Source organism: Heteronotia binoei, chromosome 3, assembly GCF_032191835.1.
Source record: "Heteronotia binoei isolate CCM8104 ecotype False Entrance Well chromosome 3, APGP_CSIRO_Hbin_v1, whole genome shotgun sequence".
NCBI classification, from domain to species: domain Eukaryota; kingdom Metazoa; phylum Chordata; class Lepidosauria; order Squamata; family Gekkonidae; genus Heteronotia; species Heteronotia binoei.
Genome location: NC_083225.1, coordinates 16,769,851 through 16,791,107, shown reverse-complemented (window position 1 = coordinate 16,791,107; position 21,257 = coordinate 16,769,851). Strand labels below are relative to the sequence as shown.

The 21,257-nt window shown below is 46.3% G+C and overlaps 1 non-coding gene across 1 annotated transcript; it reads right to left on the bottom strand.

Annotated features, from left to right (window-relative positions):
- Positions 1–18,802: 18,802 nt before the first annotated feature.
- On the bottom strand, positions 18,803–18,869 carry TRNAH-GUG (transfer RNA histidin (anticodon GUG)). The gene has a single exon. It is a non-coding gene; the product is annotated as a tRNA-His (tRNA).
- Between the last annotated feature and the right edge of the window lie 2,388 nt (positions 18,870–21,257).

The window sequence follows — 21,257 nt, the reverse complement described above, 5'->3', positions numbered from 1 at the left end:
TCCGGGGGGGCGGAGACTTGATACAATATTAGACAGGAAGCAACCATCCTTTACTCAGGTTGGGTGGATTCCATTCTGTTGCGAAACCTGTGACAATCCCAGAGAAAGATTATCTACGACAGGGTCCCCAACCTTTTTGAGCCTGTGGGCACATCTGGAATTCTGACATGACGCAGTACAGCAACAGCCCAGACCAGCAACAAAATGGCTGCCACAAAACAGCTCCCACGCGAGGTGGAGCCAGCCACAAAAGGTTGTCACAGTTTAACTTACACACTGTGTAGAGCAGGGGTATCCAACTCAATTTGTTATGAGGGCCAGATCTGACATAAATGAGACCTTGTTGGGCCAGACCATTTCGGGTTGGGCCCTGTACGTACCTATTTAAGATCAGGTAGCAGAAATATAAATTTTATAAAGAAAGCAGACAAACACAAAAATTTTTTTAAAAAAAAAAAAAAACTTAAAACATGCTTAAAATGTTAGTACTCATTGGTCTTAAAGGTGCTTCCTTTGTATTTCTCCCATGGGATCCAGGGAACTGGGCAAATGAAGCTCTGGCTCTTTCCTTCCTTCCCCAGGGGACTGGTGGGGGAGGAGCTTAAGCCAATAGAAGGAAGAGAGGCTTGGCTCAGTAGCTCTGCTGTGCAATTGAGAGAGCCTGGCAAAGCAAGCTGTTCCTCTCCCCCTTCCTCCCCAAGGAAGGAGCCTCTGTCAATAGAGAAAACAGAGGTTTTGCTCTGTAGCTCCTGTGTGTTTAAGCAAGCCTTGCCAAGCAAGCTGTTATGCAGAAGGAAGCAAGCTACAGGAAGAAGGAAGCAGATGGCAGCCCGTTGCTTGGGGACCTGATAGGAGCCCTCTGGGGGCTTGATTCAGACCCCGAGCTGCATGTTTGACGCCCGTGGTGTAAAGCTATGTGCAGTGAGAGAAGCTGTTGCCAAAGCCACATTTGAAAAAATCTGCACAGCCAATCAAATCTCCAATAGGCAATCAGCACAATCTTGTTGACCAAAAGTCCTACCTGGCTGCAGCCACTTCCTAAAAACAGTTGGCAAGTGCCAGAAAAGGTGCTAGTGCGCACCATGTTGGGAACTATAGATTTCATAGAATCATAGAATTGGAAGGGATCTCCAGGGTCATCTAGTCCAACCCCCTGCACAATGCAGGAAATTCACAAATACTTCCCCCTAAATTCACAGGATCCGCATTGCGGTCAGATGGCCATCTAGCCTCTGTTTAAAAACCTCCAAGGAAGGAAAACACACCACCTCCTGAGGAAACCTGTTCCACTGGGGAACCTGTCAAAGAATCATATGGAAGGGACCTCCAGGGCCATCTAGTCCACCCCCCTGCACAATGCAGGAAACTCACAAACCCCTCCCCCTGAATTCACAGGATCCGCATTGCTGTCAGATGGCCATCAAGCCTCTGTTTAAAAACCTCCAAGGAAGGAGAGCCCACCACCTTCCGAGGAAGCCTGTTCCATTGAGGAACCGCTCTAAACTCACAAACCCCTCCCTCTAAATTCACAGGATCCGCATTGCTGTCAGATGGCCATCTAGCCTCTGTTGAAAAACCTCCAAGGAAGGAGAGCCCACCACCTTGTAAAGATTTGTGAAGATACCCCCCCTTTCCCGCCCCCCCCAATTGCGATTTAACACTGGATCCTTCTTTAACATGGCCACTCTGCCTCTTAATGATCTCTGTGTGACAGTGTATACAGTTTCATCGGTGTCATTTGTCAGAACGAAGCCTTCAGTGCATCGGTTGGTTTCTGCAGATGTGCAAATGAGTAACACTGTGCTTAGTTTGCATTAAGCGGGTGGCTGAAATTGGAGCAGCCATCCTTTGAATGGCTGGTGGTGATTGGGCTGCCCATTGTCTAATGAAGACAGATTGGTTCCCTTCAGAAACAAAATAAACACTTAACAAAAAAGCCATCTTTCTGACTCAATATTAGCCAGCTTTGCAGAACAAAAAAAAGAAGTCAGCACTCAAGCGAAGTTTGCGTATGTCACGTTTCAAGGCATGGCCATGGAGGGTACTTTTGTGTATGTTTTTTTAATACAGCTGCAAGTCTTTTTATGCCTTTCGTGCACCATTTTATGCTTTAGAGGTGGGGTGGAAAGTGCTGTTGGATTGCAGCAGACTTATGGCAACTCCATTGGATTTTCAAGACAAGAGATGTTCAGAGGTGGTCTGTTTCTGTGGAATGACCCTTAGCTATTTATTTATGCATCTACACCACCTTTCCTGTGGTGTCATACATGTGGCCCAGGGGCTGAATCAGGCCCCTGGAAGGCTCCTATCAGGCCTCCGAGCAACTGGCTGTCATCCGCTTCCTTCTCCCTCTCTCTTGCTTCCTTCTGCATGACAGCTTGTGTTTTAAGACTTGCTCAATCACACAGGAGCTACAGAGCAAAGTCTCTATTTTCTCCATTGGCTGAGGCTCCTCCCTTGGTGCGGAGGGATATTTGCTTTGCCAGGCTCTCTCAACTGCACAGCAGAGCTACTGAGTCAAGCCTCTCTTCCTTCTGTTGGCTGAGGCTCCTCCCCCTCCTCATCCCCTGGGGAAGGAAGGAAAGAGCTTCCTTTGCCCAGTTCCCTGGATCCCATGGGAGAAATACAAAGAAAGCAATTTTAAGATCAATGAGTGCTAATGTTTTAAGATTCTTTTTAAAAATGTTTTTAATTGTGTTTGTGTCCTTTATAAAATGTATGACCGTTTTTGCACACAGCTTACCACGCGGTCACATTCCTGGTCTTTCTGCAGCGTCCGTCGGATTTCCCACTATCTGCGCTGGAGTTACATGAAGTGCTGCGGCTTTTGCGTAGCAAACGTAAACTGGGTTTTAGAGGTTTACGTTTGCTATGCAAAAGCCGCGGGACTTACTGTAACTTTGGCGCAGATAATGGGAAATCCGACGGACGCTGAGTAGAGAACAGGAACGTGACCCTGTGGTAAGCTGTGTGCGAAAACGGTCTATGTCTCTGCTACCTAATCTTAAATAGGTACATACATGGCCCAGCCCAACAAGGCTCAGGCCAACCAGACATGGCCTGTCAAGGTCTCATTTATGTCAGATTCAGCTCTCATAACAGATGAGTTCGACACCCCTGTGTTAGTGGGCTCACAGCAGTGGACTTTCTTGGTGGTCTCCCATCCCGGTACTGACCAGGAGGTCCCCTGCTTAGCTTCCAAAATCTGAGGAGATTAAACTAGTCTGGGCCATCCACAGCCACAAACTACATATGTGGTACGTACCATCTAGTCCCACATCCATGAAGCCACCTTCTACGGCATCAGGCCATTGGTCCAGCAAGGTCAGCACTGTCTCCTCAGACTGGCTACCGATGTCCAAGGCTTCAGGTGGTGGCGGCCACAAGCATGGCCACCTTCAAGAGGGGTTTAGATAAAAATATGGAGCAGAGGTCCATCAGTGGCTATTAGCCGCAGTATATATATATATGTGTGTGTGTGTGTGTGTATACACACACACATATATTGGCCACTGTGTGACACAGAGTGTTGGACTGGATGGGCCATTGGCCTGATCCAACATGGCTTCTCTTATGTTCTTAGGTAAAGATTTTTCGCAGCTACTAGTCCTTTCCACTGGGGTTGCTGGGGACTGACAATGGGATCTTCTACTTGCCAAGCAGATGTTCCATCCTGAGCCACAGCCCCTTCCCTCCCTGTCAATCACTATTATTCAGTAGGCCCTCTTCCTCCCACTCCTGATGTGGACAAGTGACACAGGGCCTTTTTTTGGGCTGGAACTCATTTGCATATTAGGCCACCACCCCCATGTAGCCAATCCTCCAAGAGCTTACAGGGCTCTTAGTACAGGGCCTACTGTAAGCTCTTGGAGGATTGGGGGGATGGCTTAATATGCAAAGGAGTTCCTGCTGCAAAAAAAGTCCTGATGACACATAAACTGTATGCAAAATGTGTCCACTGTAATAGGAAGGACAAACGTCTGAAAAAACCAATGGACATTGTTCTCAACAGAGCCCTGTGGCGCAGAGTGGTAAACTGCAGTACTCAGTCCATGCTCTCTGCTCACGACCTGAGTTCAATCCCAGCAGAAGCTGGGTTCAGATTTCCAGCTCAAAGTTGACTCACCCTTCCATCCTTCCGAGGTCGGTAAAATGAGGGGGGGGAGAAAGTGTAGGTGACTGGGGAAGGCAATGGCAATGGCAAACCACATTGTAAAAAGTCTGCCATGAAAATGTAAAATGGAGATCTTTGAATCAAAGAGTCCAGCTTGGGAAATTTGGGCCCACCCCTATCATTTCCATACACATTCCCATATTTATTTGAAGACTGCCAGCTCTGGGTTGGAAAATAACTGGAGACTTTGGGGGTGGAGACTGGGGAGAGCAGGGTCTGGGGAAGGGGAGGACATCAGCACAGTGTCCTCCTGCTTCCTCTCATAAGAACATAAGAGAAGCCATGTTGGATCAGGCCAATGGCCCCTCCAGTCCAACACTCTGTGTCACATAAGAACATAAGAGAAGCCATGTTGGATCAGGCCAATGGCCCCTCCAGTCCAACACTCTGTGTCACATAAGAACATAAGAGAAGCCATGTTGGATCAGGCCAATGGCCCATCCAGTCCAACACTCTGTGTCACATAAGAACATAAGAGAAGCCATGTTGGATCAGGCCAATGGCCCATCCAGTTCAACACTCCGTGTCACATAAGAACATAAGAGAAGCCATGTTGGATCAGGCCAATGGCCCATCCAGTCCAACACTCTGTGTCACACAGTGGCCAATATATGTGTGTGTGTGTGTATGTATGTATATACGTATGTATACACTGTGGCTAATAGCCACTGATGGACCTCTGCTCCATATTTTTATCCAATCCCTTCCTGAAACTGGCTATGCTTGTAGCCGCCGCCACCTCCTGTGGCAGTGAATTCCACATGTTAATCACCCTTTGGGTGAACGGCTTCCTTTTATCCGTTTTAACCTGACTGCTCAGCAATTTCATTGCATGCCCACGAGTTCTTGCATTGTGAGAAAGGGAGAAAAGTACTTCTCTCTCCACCCTCTCCATCCCATGCATAATCTTGTAAACCTCTATCATGTCACCCCACAGTCGGCGTTTCTCCAAGCTAAAGAGCCCCAAGCGTTTCAACCTTTCTTCATAGGGAAAGTGTTCCAAACCTTGGATCATTCTAGTAGCCCTTTTCTGGACTTTCCCCAATGCTATAATATCCTTTTTGAGGTGCGGTGACCAGAATTGCACGCAGTATTCCAAATGAGACCGCACCATCGATTTATACAGGGGCATTATGATACTGGCTGATTTGTTTTCAGTTCCCTTCCCTTCTCTCCCTAGCTACCAGTTTCTCTCAGGGGCTGGAGCTCTGTCATCTGGAGGTCAATCGCAATCCCAAGAGAGTTGGCAACCCCAGGCCCATCGGAACATCAACAATAAACACACAACCAATTAAACACCCAATAAAAAAGCACCTCATCTCAATGAAAGCCTATCATTGCAAACAATCCGAGTCAGTCGCGTAAATCAAACCAAGTCCATTAAAAGGCATGCCAACAAAAATGTCTTGTAAAAGCAATCCAGGGCATAAAAGCACCTCAAATGAAGCCGTCAAAAATGAGATCCATCAAGGTTACCTGCACCGGCTTGGGACATTCCTGGAGGTTTCGGGGTGGAATCTGGAGAGGGTGGGATTTGGGGATCACTGGGAATGTGATGCCCCAACAGCTGTCCATCTTCTCCAAGGGGGACTGGATCTTTGTCATCTGGAGATCAACTGTCATTTCAGAAGAACCCCAGCTCCCACCTAGAGGGTGGCCGCCCAAATAGAACAGCTCTCTGGCTGTGGAGGCACTCTGCACTCACAAGCTGCACCACAACGAGGAAGCATCTCATTTAGGGATGTCAGCGGCAAAGTGCAAAGGGTGTGTGTATTGTTGCCAATTAGTTTTAATTCCAGGAGGCCTGGAGACCTCCTGGAATTAAAGCTAAACTCCACAGGTGACAGAAATCAGCTCCCTCCAAGAAAATAATTATTTGGTCGGCTGGGCTGACTGGCATTGTACCCCAGTAAGGTCCCCCTTCTCTCTAAACCTCTCCCTTCCCAGGGTCGACTTCCCAGATTCCCAGGTGTTTTCCAACCCAGAGTTGGCAGCCCTGTTTATGTAGAGGGAGGCTGGTTTCTCTATGTAAAAGAAAATCCTTCGTGAGAGACAGTTTGGTGTAGTGGTTAAGTGCACGGACTCTTATCTGGGAGAACCTAGTTTGATTCCCCACTCCTCCACTTGCAGCTGCTGGAATGGCCTTGGGTCAGCCATAGCTCTCTTATCTGGGAGAACCGGGTTTGATTCCCCACTCCTCCACTTGCAGCTGCTGGAATGGCCTTGGGTCAGCCAGAGCTCTCTTATCTGGGAGAACCGGGTTTGATTCCCCACTCCTCCACTTGCAGCTGCTGGAATGGCCTTGGGTCAGCCAGAGCTCTCTTATCTGGGAGAACCGGGTTTGATTCCCCACTCCTCCACTTGCAGCAGCTGGAATGGCCTTGGCTCAGCCAGAGCTCTCTTATCTGGGAGAACCGGGTTTGATTCCCCACTCCTCCACTTGCAGCAGCTGGAATGGCCTTGGCTCAGCCAGAGCTCTCTTATCTGGGAGAACCGGGTTTGATTCCCCACTCCTCCACTTGCAGCTGCTGGAATGGCCTTGGGTCAGCCATAGCTCTGGCAGAGGTTGTCCTTGAAAGGGCAGCTGCTGTAAGAGCTCTCTCAGCCCCACCCACATCACAGGGTGTCTATTATGGGGGAAGAAGAAAAAGGAGATTGTAAAACGCCCTGAGTTTCTGATTCAGGGTATAAATCTGCAATTCTTCTTCTTCTTCGAGGGAAGGTTTGCAGAGCGAAGTTTGAGTGTTTGGATTTGAATCAAAAAGGTAAACCCAGCAATTAGAGAAGGATGCCATGAGACGGCAGTTTAACCCTGCATAAAATGCTCCGCCTTGAATGGGAAAAGCCCCTGGAAATTTACCGAGCGGGACCCAAGACATTTTGCTTAAGATCGCTCCATATGCCCAGTCGACACAATGAAACCGGCTGGCATTTAGTAAAACCGATTCGGTCTGGGTTTTTTTTTTGCTTTGCAAAGAACATTCCTGCAGTCTAAATTTGAGAGTCGGCAACAGGCTGTCGACGGGTTGCGCGGTGTCATTAATTGGCAGTGTTTCCCCTCCTATTAGAGAGGCCTAATCTGTCTGAGCCTCTGTGGCACTTATCACTGTCATAGGCAAGTCTTACTAGAATTTATAAGGATCCCGGGATTAATAGCGTGATAACGATACCCTTGGCATTTCTGGTGGGAGTTTTGAGGCGGGAGGAACTTTGAAAACTACCTGTCATCTGCAGAGGACAAAGAGCCGTTCCTGTTGTTAACGCAATGCATGGATAGAGAAGCGCTGGTGAGCTGTGTTTCCGCTTTTATTTTTAGAAGACGATTGCAGATTTATACCCTGCCATTCTCTCTGAATCAGAGACTCAGAGCAGCTTACAATCTCCTATATCTTCTCCCCCCACAACAGACACCCTGTGAGGTGGGTGGAGCTGAGGGGGCTCTCACAGCAGCTGCCCTTTCAAGGACAGAGTCTCAGAGCGGCTCACAATCTCCTTTCCCTTCCTCCCCCACAACAGACACCCCGTGAGATGGGTGGGGCTGAGAGGGCTCTCACAGCAGCTGCCCTTTCAAGGACAGAGTCTCAGAGCGGCTCACAATCTCCTTTCCCTTCCTCCCCCACAACAGACACCCTGTGAGACGGGTGGGGCTGAGAGGGCTCTCACATCAGCTGCCCTTTCAAGGACAACTCCTGGAATACCTATGGCTAACCCAAGGCCATTCCAGCAGCTGTTAGTGGAGGAGTGGGGGATCAAACCTGAAATGTGCAAAAGCCCCTATCTCCCAGGTTGTCCTTGAAAGGGCAGCTGCTGTAAGACCTCTCTCAGCCCCACCCACATCACAGGGTGTCTATTATGGGGGAAGAAGAAAAAAGGAGATTTTGCACATTTCAGCGGGGACTTGCACATATCCTTGCCATGAAATGTGCACGTTATATGCGCTATGGGAGAATATGTGCCTTCTCACCAGAGAAGAAGAAGAAGATAAGAAGAAGATATTGGATTTATATCCCGCCCTCCACTCTGAAAAGTCTCAGAGCGGCTCACAATCTCCTTTCCCTTCCTCCCCCACACAACAAGCACCCTGTGAGGTAGATGAAGATACTGGATTTATATCCCGCCCTCCACTCCGAAGAGTCTCGGAGCGGCTCACAATCTCCTTTCCCTTCCTCCCCTACAACAGACACCCTGTGAGGTAGATGAAGATATTGGATTTATATCCCGCCCTCCACTCCGAAGAGTCTCAGAGTGGCTCACCATCTCCTTTCCCTTCCTCCCCTACAACAGACACCCTGTGAGGTAGATGAAGATATTGGATTTGTATCCCGCCCTCCACTCCAAAGAGTCTCAGAGCGGCTCACAATCTCCTTTCCCTTCCTCCCCCACAACAGACACCCTGTGAGGTGGGTGGGGCTGGAGAGGGCTCTCACAGCAGCTGCCCTTTCAAGGACAACCTCTGCCAGAGCTATGGCTGACCCGAGGCCATTCCAGCAGGTGCAAGTGGAGGAGTGGAGAATCAAACCCGGTTCTCCCAGATAAGAGTCCGCGCACTTAACCACTTCACCAAACTGGCTCTCCCAGAGGGATATGTGTTTTACAATGTGTGAGAAAGAGGGCGGTGGGGGAGAGAAAGAATGGGAATCTTTGCTTCACCAATGGCAAGATTATTTTTCCCCCTTAGGTGATTATTTTTCTTCGACTGTTTTCGCACACAGCTTACCATGCGGTCACGTTCCTGTTCTCTCCGCAGCGTCTGGCGGATTTCCCACCATCTGCGCCAGAGTTACAGGAAGTGTTGCAGCTTTCATGGAGCAAATGTAAACCACTAAAACCCAGTTTACGTTTGCTACGCAAAAGCCGCGGCACTTCCTGTAACTCTGGCGCAGATGGAGGGAAATCCGACAGACGCTGCGGCGGGAACATCTTAGCCAGCTTCTTCGGAGTCATATACCACCTATACATCATCTTAAAACAGTTCTCTTTGATACTCTGACAAGTTGAGATCTTCATCGAGTTCTTCCAAAGGTGCTCCCACGTATCCATTTGTATTTCTCTATTCACACATCACTAGGTATTTCTTGAACAAGGCAGGAGTCAAGTGGCACCTTTAAGACCAACCCATTTTTATTGAGAACGCAAGCTTTCGTGTGCTCTTAAGCATACTTCATCAGACGAGGAATCCGGCGCCGTGAGCAATGCCATACATAGCTGAGCAGAGCCACACAGAGCTGGTAGGCAGGGTCCCAGAATGCAACATGGTACAGATTTAAGAACCAATGGCAGTGAAGTAAAATGATCTGGTAGGCAGCGGTTTGGAATGTAAAATGGTACAATGACAGAACAGTCAAATTAACAAATTGAGCCAACCTTTGTTCTGAGTAGCAGGAGCATGTGAAAGCGACAAAGCGGCAGTATGCAGTAAAATTAACAAACTGAGCAAACCTTTGATCTGAGGAGCATGAGCATGAGAAAACAGCATGCGAGTAGCAGGAGCATGAGAAAGCAACAAAACAGCAGGATGCAGTAAAATTAACAAACTGAGCACACCTTTGATCCGAGGAGCATGAGCATGCGAAAACAGCATGCGAGTAGCAGGAGCATGCGAAAGCAACAAAACAGCAGGATGCAGTAAAATTAACAAACTGAGCACACCTTTGATCTGAGGAGCAGGAGCATGCGAAAGCAACAAAACAGTAGTATGTCAAAATGCGAGATTGTCTGTCAATGACAACGGGAGATGGGCTCAATATATGTAACGGGATAAGCAACCAAAGTCCCTGTTTGAGTGTGTCAATACAGCTAAAAGAGAAATACATTGGATAGTGATGCACACCAAATTTACTTTTTAACATGCAAACATAATTCTAGTTTGCCATAGGAAAAAGGAATACACTAAAATATAGTGAAAACGGGTAAAGCACATGTAATGAGATATACAGCCAATATCCCTATTTTGAGTATGTCAAAACAAATAATTATACTGATACCCAATTCTAAAAGAGAAACACATTGGAATACTGTGGATGTATAGCTATTCTTAGTATTAAAACTAATATCTGGACTATAGAGATCAGTACCACTGGTGAAAATGGCTGCTTTGGAGATTGGACTTTATGGTATTACAACTCCCTCCTCTCCTGAAAGGCTACCTTTCCCAGGCTCCAGCCCCAAATGCCCAGGAATTTTCCAACCCAGAGCTGGCAACCCTAGGGAATGCCCACCATAACTAGGCAAACTGGAGTCCTATCTTTTGTTTAGCGTGCTTATCTTGTGTTGCAAGCAGGTGTGGAATTCTAGCAGGAGCTCCTTTGCATATTAGGCCACACACCCCTGATGTAGCCAATCCTCCTGGAGCTTACAAAAAAAGAGCCTTGTAAGCTCTTGGAGGATTGGCTACATCAGAGGTGTGTGGCCTAATATGCAAAGGCCTCCTGCTAGAATTCCACACCTGATTGCGAGCATCCAGTTATGGGGGTTTATTTTTCACTTGAACCACATAGGAAGATTCCAGACAAGAGACAGAGAAGCAAAGGAGAGTGTTCTTCCACATGGGGATGGATCCTCCTCTTCACCTTGCAGTCCCAGAGCCAGTTTGGTGTAGTGGTTAAGTGTGCAGACTCTTATCTGGGAGAACCGGGTTTGATTCCCCACTCCTCCACTTGCACCTGCTGCAATGGTCTTGGGCCAGCCATAGCTTTCGTAGGAGTTGTCCTGGAAAGGGCAGTTTCTGTTAGAGCTCTCTTGACCCCACCCACCTCACACAGTGTCTGTTGTGGGGAAAGGAGATAAAGGAGATTGTAAGCTGCTCTGAGTCTCTGATACAGAGAGAAGAGCGGGGTATCAATCTTCAGTCTTCTTCTTCCCCACCCCAGTTCTACTACCTCCAGTTTAATCTAACATACTCTGGACTCGGGGGGTGAACTTCTCATGGCCTCGAGAAGTTGCTAGAACTCCAAAGATGCAAACCACCCTTGACAGCAAGACCAATGACTGTGATCTTCAAACGCCTACATTTCAATTTGAATTTCATTTCATGAAATATTGTTTTCCATAACACTTAAAATAGCTACCCAAAATGTCACTGCCACACAAGCATTCGTAATATTAAAATCTGTTGACTGAGTAGCAAATTATCTGCTTTAACAACTTTTTTTTAAAAAAAAGCTATTAGCTGTTAGAAAAAAAAATCTTTGATTGTGATAGTCTTGTATATCTTCTCTACCTAAGGATATAGTAAGAGCCTTGCTGGATCAGACCAGTGGTCCATTTAGTCCAGCATCCTGTCTCACACAGGGGCCAGCCAGTTCATCTGGAGGGCCAAGAACAGGGCAGAGAGGCTGAGGCCTTCCCCTGAGAAGAGCATCAGAAGAGCCCTGCTGGATCAGACCAGGGAGGGTCCATCTAGTCTAGCATCCTGTCTCACACAGTGGCCAGCCAGTTCCTCTGGAGAGTCAAGAACAGGGCAGAGAGGCCGAGGCCTTCCCCTGAGAAGAGCATCAGAAGAGCCCTGCTGGGTCAGACCAGGGAAGGTCCATCTAGTCCAGCATCCCGTCTCACACGGGGGCCAGCCAGTTCCTCTGGAGCTCCATCAGCAGGACATAAAGGCCAAGGATTTTCCCTGAGGTTGCCTCTTAGCACTGGCATTCAAATGTTTACCTCCTCTGAATGTGGAGGTCCCCATCAGTCACTGGGGCTCTCAGCCACCTCTCCTCCGTGGATTTGTCTAATCTTCCTTTTAAAGCCGTCTATGCGGTGGCTGTCACTGCATCTCGTGGCAGCAAATTTCACATTCCAACTGCTCACCGAGTAAAGTAGTTTTTTTTCCTTTTGTTCATCCCGTACCTGTTGTACATTGACTTCAGTAGGTGCACCGCAGTTCTAGTATTAAAGGAAGAGGGAGAAAAAGTGTCCATACTTGCTTTTGCTACCGCGTGCATAATTTTTATATTTCCCCTTAACATTTTGTTCTAAACATTTTCTTTTATATTTTATATTTTTTATATTTTATATGATGTATTTATATTATAGTATTATGTTGGATATGATTTATATTTTATGTTTTTTTTCAGATTTCCCCTTAACATTTTTTTTTTCCAAACAGTCTTTCCTCAGAGGAAAGTGACAGTGTCCTATTACTTTAAGGTGAAATGGAACTGCCTAAGATGGAGTCATCCTTGAGTACAGGTGTGGTAGTGTCATCAGGTGTGAGCCAATGAACCAATTGGGAATGGGATTGGTTAAGGCAACTAGAAATGCAGTAGCCAGCTGCCAGTTCAGTGTGTGATAGGAAAGGATGGATATAGTGTGGCATACTGTTGGATGGATATTGGAATTGATGACTTTGGACTGTGTATTGACTAATCTATAGGACTTTTTATTTGTACCTCTGCCTGGCTCTGATTGAATGTAAGTGTATGACTATTGGACTGCCTATTGACTCTGATACCTGCCTGAACCCAATACAGTTTGTTGAACCTGCTCTCTGTGTAGAGTGTCTTCCTTGGGACTGCAACTGAGACTGGTCTGACCAGTGGGAACTTCTGTTTCAACTCTGTCAGAAAGGAATTCCAACTTGTTGATTATCTTGGTTGAACTTTTCTTTTTCTCAGGCTAAAATACTTAAAAATTATTGTTGTAGTTGTTGCTGTTGTTATGTGGAGCCTCATGGTACAGAGTATTATTACTACTGCTACTTCTACTGCTATGAGGAGTCTCATGGTGCAGAGTGGTAAAGCTGCAGTACTGCAGTCCTAAGCTCTGCTCACAACCTGAGTTCGATCCTGGCAGAAGCTGGGTTCAGGGAGCCGGCTCAAGGTCGACTCAGCCTTCCATCCTTCCGAGGTTGGTCAAATGAGTCCCCAGCTTGCTGGGGGGAAAGTGTAGATGACTGGGGAAGGCAATGGCAAACCACCCCGTAAAAAGTCTGCCGTGAAAATGTTGTGAAAGCAACATCACCCCAGAGTCGGAAACGACTGGTGCTTGCACAGGGGACTATCTTTACCTTTTTTATTATTATTTCATTTTGTTAATTTAATGACTTTAATAACTCTTACAATATATTTGTTACAATTGAGGAAATAATTCTGGACGTCAGTAGAGAGCTAGAAAATTAAACAAAATAATAGGGACCTACCATCTCACAGGTCAAACTTTTCTTGTCCAGATGTTCCAGACCCTAATTATTTAAGAGCTAGCATGGTGTAGTGGTCAAAAGCCATGGCACTCTAACCCTGGAGACCAGGTTTGATTCCTCTCTCCTCCTCCACCTGAAACTTGCTGGGTGACCTTGGGTCAGTCACAGTTTCTTTAGAACTCTCTCAGCCTCACTAGCCTCACAAAGCGCCTGTTACGGGGAGAGGAGAGGAAGGCAACTGTAAACCTCTTTGAGACTCCTAAAGGTGGAGGAAAAATAGAATATTAAAAAAAAACCCTTCTGCTCAATATTTAAGCATTGACGTGTGCACTTTGGCTCCTTTAGGTATGCTTGTGGCTGCCACCCACGAGAAAGAAAGAGCGAGAGAGAGACCAGGCAGACTTTCAGACAGTCTGCAGTATTCTTCCCATTACAAACAGACCCACCAGCTCACCTTGGGAATTGCTGTTTTAATCAAGGCCAGCATTTTTCCCCCTTCTTTCAACAGCAACGAATTTAGGCTTCCATTCTCACCAGTTAAACAGTTCTAAATCTAATTAATGGGCCTGATTGCTCAATCCATTGTATTTATTAAACTCCTAGCTCATCTTTTGCTGTATTGATTTGCCAACAAAACACATTTGCTGCCTCATGGTTGCTTCGGGTTCCTCCAATTCCCCCTATCGCCTCCCCCCCCCCCAAATCTACTTGTTTTATTTTCCTTTCAGCTTTCCTCTCCCATTGATTCCCTGTCCCGATTCCATTTTCTTCCCAGCTCCCTTTGCTCATGTTCTGCTCTGCGCCGTTCATTACACTTCGTGGGGGCCTGCAGAGAAGATATTGCAGGGTGGTCTTCGGATGTAAAATAGACATGAACCTGTTTTAAAACAAAGATGAGATATTAAACAGTCGGCTTCCAGGATTCTACCGCATGTTGAACTGCAGAAGGAGAGGTGTACAAATAAGAAGGGGGGATATGCCGTTAAAGGTTATAACCATTATCAGTCACTTCCATTAAACACAGCTGAGGAGTAACTCAAGATCAGGTCTCATTTTGGGCAGGAGCTCACAGGAACAGAGCTTCAGAACCTCTCAATTTGATGGTGTTCTTTCTTTCTTACCCCTCCCCCTCAAAAAAAAAAGCTGGATTCTGGGCTCCATTGTAATGTAAGAACATAAGAGAAGCCATGTTGGATCAGGCCAATGGCCCATCCAGTCCAACACTCTGTGTCACAGAAGAACATAAGAGAAGCCCTGTTGGATCAGGCCAGTGGCCCATCCAGTCCAACACTCTGTGTCACAGAAGAACATAAGAGAAGCCCTGTTGGATCAGGCCAGTGGCCCATCCAATCCAACACTCTGTGTCACATAAGAACATAAGGGAAGCCATGTTGGATCAGGCCAATGGCCCATCCAGCCCAACACTCAGTGTCACAGAAGAACATAAGAGAAGCCCTGTTGGATCAGGCCAGTGGCCCATCCAGTCCAACACTCTGTGTCACATAAGAACATAAGAGAAGCCATGTTGGATGAGGCCAGTGGCCCATCCAGTCCAACACTCTGTGTCACATAAGAACATAAGAGAAGCCATGTTGGATCAGGCCAATGGCCCATCCAGCCCAACACTCAGTGTCACAGAAGAACATAAGAGAAGCCCTGTTGGATCAGGCCTATGGCCCATCCAGTCCAACACTCTGCGTCACATAAGAACATAAGAGAAGCCATGTTGGATCAGGCCAATGGCCCATCCAGTCCAACACTCTGTGTCACATAAGAACATAAGAGAAGCCATGTTGGATCAGGCCTATGGCCTATCCAGTCCAACACTCTGTGCCACATAAGAACATAATAGGAGCCATGTTGGATCAGGCCTATGGCCCATCCAGTCCAACACTCTGCGTCACATAAGAACATAAGAGAAGCCATGTTGGATCAGGCCAATGGCCCATCCAGCCCAACACTCAGTGTCACAGAAGAACATAAGAGAAGCCCTGTTGGATCAGGCCTATGGCCCATCCAGTCCAACACTCTGTGTCACATAAGAACATAAGAGAAGCCATGTTGGATCAGGCCTATGGCCTATCCAGTCCAACACTCTGTGCCACATAAGAACATAATAGGAGCCATGTTGGATCAGGCCTATGGCCCATGCAGTCCAACACTCTGCATCACATAAGAACATAAGAGAAGCCATGTTGGATCAGGCCAATGGCCCATCCAGCCCAACACTCAGTGTCACAGAAGAACATAAGAGAAGCCCTGTTGGATCAGGCCTATGGCCCATCCAGTCCAACACTCTGCGTCACATAAGAACATAAGAGAAGCCATGTTGGATCAGGCCAATGGCCCATCCAGTCCAACACTCTGTGTCACATAAGAACATAAGAGAAGCCATGTTGGATCAGGCCTATGGCCTATCCAGTCCAACACTCTGTGCCACATAAGAACATAATAGGAGCCATGTTGGATCAGGCCTATGGCCCATCCAGTCCAACACTCTGCGTCACATAAGAACATAAGAGAAGCCATGTTGGATCAGGCCTATGGCCCATCCAGTCCAACACTCTGCGTCACATAAGAACATAAGAGAAGCCATGTTGGATCAGGCCTATGGCCCATCCAGTCCAACACTCTGCGTCACATAAGAACATAAGAGAAGCCATGTTGGATCAGGCCAATGGCCCATCCAGCCCAACACTCTCGCCATAGCACTCATAAAATTATCACGAGAGACAACCCTCCTTGGCCCTGATGTGTAATGAAATTTCGTTCTGGGGAAATAACACAGCTGAAATGATTAATAATAATAAAAAAAATTGTCCGGTGTCTTTTCTTACATAAGAAATAAGGAAAACCGCCTATTTGTCATAAAAAATTGGTTTTGGCTTACTCAGCGTAAAACTACAGGAACAGTGAAGTGGCAATTGAGGCTATTCAAGGGGGGGGGGGGTCATTTCGAAATATCGCTATTAAGCAAGAAATATGAAGTTTAAAAAAAAAAATGGCCGTGCGGGCACTTTTGGGAAGCGCCGCGAACGGCTGATGATTGGCCAGGCCAGCTGCGTGCATGATTTGAGTTGCACGCCCCAAAGGGGGTGGATGGAGTGGGAGGACTGAAAGACAGAGGGTGCCGCCCACAAAGCAGTCGATGCGGGGTGGGATGAATTTCCCACAGCAAACTCTGCGTAGTGGATCCGGTGTGGACCCGCAGGTTTTCGGAAACTCCGCAAGCATGTGGATCAAGATACTGCGGGGTGAAACTGCTGAAGCCCTGGAGCAAACCGCGACCGCGGAGCAACATGTGCAAAATCGAGGAAAAGATCCGGAGGTAAATGAGATGCCACCCCCGAGTAAACGCTAATGCGAAAACGCTCTCTGAGTCACATAAGAACATAAGAGAAACCATGTTGGATCAGGCTAATGGCCCCTCCAGTCCAACACTCTGAGTCACATAAGAGAAGCCATGTTGGATCAGGCCAATGGCCTATCCAGTCCAACACTCTGTGTCACACAGTGGCCAAAATTTATATATATATATATAAATATATATATATATAAATTTTGGCTGAGTTCTATCCCAGCGAAAGCTGGTTCAGGTAGCTGGCCCAAGGTTGACTCAGCCTTCCATCCTTCTGAGATCGGTCAAATGAGTCCCCAGCTTGCTGGGGGGGGGGGAGTGTAAAAGACTGGGGAAGGCAATGGCAAACCACCCCGTAAAAACGTTGGGAGAGCAACGTCACCCCAGAGTCAGAAATGCCTGGTGCTTGCACGGGGGACCTTTCCTTTCCTTTCCCAAGATTTGACAAACTTGTGGGAGTCCCCCCCCCCCACCTCCTCCTCTTCCTCCTCCTCCTTCTTTCATTTGCAACAAGTCGGTAAGGTGGAAGAGAGACCATTTGAGCCAATGGGAATCCCCTCCCCAGAATTTGGGGGAGCTGCAAACAGCTGCCACCACCGCCCCTTTTTCTAGGAAGTCTCTCTGTGTCAGGAGAAACAATGTAGCGCGAATAGGATTTAAGTGCCATCACCACTCATTTAATAAGCAAAAGGTTTATTTAACTACTGAGTGTCAACGCACAATGGCAGAAACACCCCAGGCTACAATTAGGAAACAGCATCTAGCAAGCAAAAGCATGAGCATGAAAAAAAAAAAAGGATTCTAATGAAAAGATCGTTTTGTTTGTGAGTCACAAATAATGTAAACTCCGAAAGTCTCTTTTATGACAAACAGAACATGAGTACCTTCTTAGGCCAGCCGCGTCAGCAAGGAAATGAAACATGATGTTTCGATCCCTATTTACCTAGATGTGAATCTTGCTGATTTCAGTGGGCTTGGGTCCCAAATAAATGCACAAACAACTGCAGCATCAGTACCGGGGGGATTACTATGAGCCTTCCCACCAGGACCAGATCTCTCTACCCCTCTCAAACAGCACCGTCTTTGGTGGCAATCAGCAGGTTTTGTTCAAATCGCACAACCAGAGTGCACCAGGGGTCATGTCATCAAAGAAGAGATACCAGAGCTCATTAGCATAACCTATTTGCATATTCCACGCACACACACCCCAGAAGGTGTACTCAATTCTATCAGCTCAGCATCTACCTTAAAACGCTTCTTGAGGCTGATTCTACATTCGTGTTTGGGTCTGATTTTCTGAGCACTGAAATCGCCTTATAGAAATCCGGAGTATATTTTTTTCATCTACGCTCAGAAATTTTGCTACTGGACTTTCCACTCCACACTTGCTTGCTTTGCTGCATTCCTTGTCATTAATTTATATAAGCGTCTGCAGGATATGCATGCCAAACTTAAAAGCTGCTTGAAACCATGGAGGTCGGAAGGGGGGCAGGTTTAAGAGTTCCTTTGTTCTTTCTTGAGAAACGAGTTTATTGCCCCGTTTCCCAGGAAAGATATCAACTTTATGGACCTGTGGAATGCACTCACAAATTTCTCTAGCCAGGGTGAGAGTCCAAACAAATGCTTTCTTTTAAAAGGAACTACTCTGCCTAAGCATTCTATCGTATACTATCTTCTACTTTAGCTATATGCACTACTACTTATAACTACTTATAACAATTTTATTAATACAAATCAGATTGTCCTAGCTGATCTATAAGTCTGGAGGAACGTCATAGGTACCAACGGCCAGTAGCAAGTGATGTTCAAAGGGACGTCTGTTAACTAAACAATGTGCCAAACAGAAGTAAAACAGACCCAAGCGGGCAGCCGTGTTGGCCTGAAGCAGTTGAACAAAGCAGGAGTCAAGTTGCACCTTTAAGACCGCAAGAACATCACTATCCAATGTATCTCTCTTTTAGCTGTATTGACACACTCAAACAGGGACTTTTGTTGCTTATCCCATTGAACATATAAAGCTGCCTTATACCGAATCAGACCCTTGGTCCATCAAAGTCAGTATTGTCTTCTCAGACTGGCAGCGGCTCTCCAGGGTCTCAAGCTGAGGTTTTTCACACCTATTTTGCCTGGACCCTTTTTTTGGAGATGCCGGGGATTGAACCTGGGACCTTCTGCTTCACAAGCAGATGCTCTACCACTGAGCCACCGTCCCTCCCCGAATATTGAACCCATCTCCCATTGCCCTTGACAGACAATCTCACATTTTGACATACTACTGTTTTGTCGCTTTCGCATGCTCATGCTACGCCGATCAAAGGTTTGCTCGATTTGTTAAGTTTACTATTTTGTCATTGTACCATTTTACATTCTAAACCACTGCCTACCAGATAATTTTACTTCCCTGTCATTGGTTCTTAAATCTGTACCATGTTGCGTTCTGGGCCACTGCCTACCAGCTCTGTATGGCTCTGCTCAGCTATGTATGGCTTTGCTCACTGTGCCGGATTCCTCATCTGATGAAGTGTGCTTAAGAGCACATGAAAGCTGACGTCCTAAATAAAAATGGGTTGGTCTTAAAGGTGCCACTTGACTCCTGCTTTGTTCAGAAGTCAAACATTTACATTTATGGCCTTAGATCCAAAGCTTCCCAGAAAACCCTCATTCAAAAGTAGTCTTGGAAATTCAGCAGCAACTCAGTGGCGAAAACATTTTCAGAGTCAATTCGGGGTTTTAAATGGAAATGACAGTCAAGACACCGGAGCAAGACAGAAGTGAAGGCGGATCGCAATTCGGAAGCGCAGCATTACTGGATCTTTTGCCCCGTGTAAAATCAGCCCGAATTATAATTGTCAGAATAAAACCTTACTCCCATCATACTTTTAAAATTACTTTCTTCTATGTGGCCACAGTGGCATGAGGAGAGCCAGTTTGGTGTAGTGGTTAAGTGTGCGAACTCTTATCTGGGAGAACCGGGTTTGATTCCCCACTCCTCCACTTGCAGCTGCTAGCATGGCCTTGGGTCAGCCATAGCTCTGGCAGAGGTTGTCCTTGAAAGGGCAGCTGCTGGGAGAGCCCTCTCCAGCCCCACCCACCTCACAGGGTGTCTGTTGTGGGGGAGGAAGGTAAAGGAGATTGTGAGCCGCTCTGAGACTCTTCAGAGTGGAGGGCGGGATATAAATCCAATATCTTCATCTACCTCACAGGGTGTCTGTTGTGGGGGAGGAAGGGAAAGGAGATTGTGAGCCGCTCTGAGACTCTTTGGAGTGGAGGGCGGGATATAAATCCAATATCTTCTTCTTCTTCTTCTTCTTCTTCTTCTTCTTCTTCTTCTTCTTCTTCTTCTTCTTCTTCTTCTTCTTCTTCTTCTTCTTATCTGTGTGCTTGATATGTTTTGGTTATTTTCCCAATTTTTTGGGGGGGGTGGAGACAAATATCAGAAAGTTTGTCAAATCTTAGAGTTCAGCAAAATTCTCACAGGGGGGGTTGAACAACGGAGCCCAGAAGCAAGTTTTTTTTTGGCGGGGGGAGGGTAAGAAAGAACACAATAAAATTTAGAGGTTCCGGAGCTCTGCTCCTGTGAGCTCCTGCCCAAAATGAGACCTGGGTGGAATTCTGGGAGATTCCCAGTCCCCACCTGGGGCAGCCCTGCTTGTGGATCAGTTCTTACATCCCAGCCCTTCTCAGGAGAAGTTTCTCTGTTTACTTTTCAGGAAAACAGTGACTCAAGTTCTGGCAGATGATACAACAAGAAATATCTAACATTCTGGGATATGATTTCAAGAAAGTAGCAGAGACCTTTCTGTTGGGATTACAAATGGAAAAATTTCCAAAAGAAGATAGAACTTTAATTTGGTACTTGCTCTCAGCTGCTAGGACATTGTATGCGCAGTTGTGGAAGCAAGAAAAAAATACCAGAGAAATGGGATTGGATTGTGAAAGTTTTATCATGGAGCGAGATGGTTAAACTAACAAGAATCCTAAGAGAATATGATTTGGAAGTGTTTAAAAGGGAATGGAAGAAATTTAGATGTTATGTAGAGAAAGAATGGAATGTAAAAAGACATTGGACATTTTTTAAATAATGATTAAGTATTAGAAAAAGGTAGAATTTAGATTTTTATAGTTAAAGGTACCTTTATAAGTTAACTTTAAGTATATAACTTCGGTGGGAGTCTAGTAATAGAGGGAGGGGGGATTAGAAAATATCATATGGGTTAGAGATAGAGACGATATAAATGGATATTGTTACCATATGTTATCAATAAAATTCTTTAAAAGGAGGAAAACAGTGACTCTATGGAAGAGAATTTGTGGAATATGAAGGGGGGGGTGTTTTATATCTTTGTCACACTTCTTGGGGTCAGTTATGAATTCCCAAACCCAAGAGAAGCCTCATCCCTCTCCAATGCTGGGCTGAACATGATAACAGAAGCCACATTACACGTTTTGGGTCTTTAGTCAGAGACATACATAAAGTTCATTGAAATCCTTCTTTTTCCACTTGAAAGGAGACAGGGTTTGCTCTAATAATTTTAAATAACCTCAATAACTTGGAGTTTAAAATATAGGAAAGTGCATTTCTCCCTCTCTCTCTC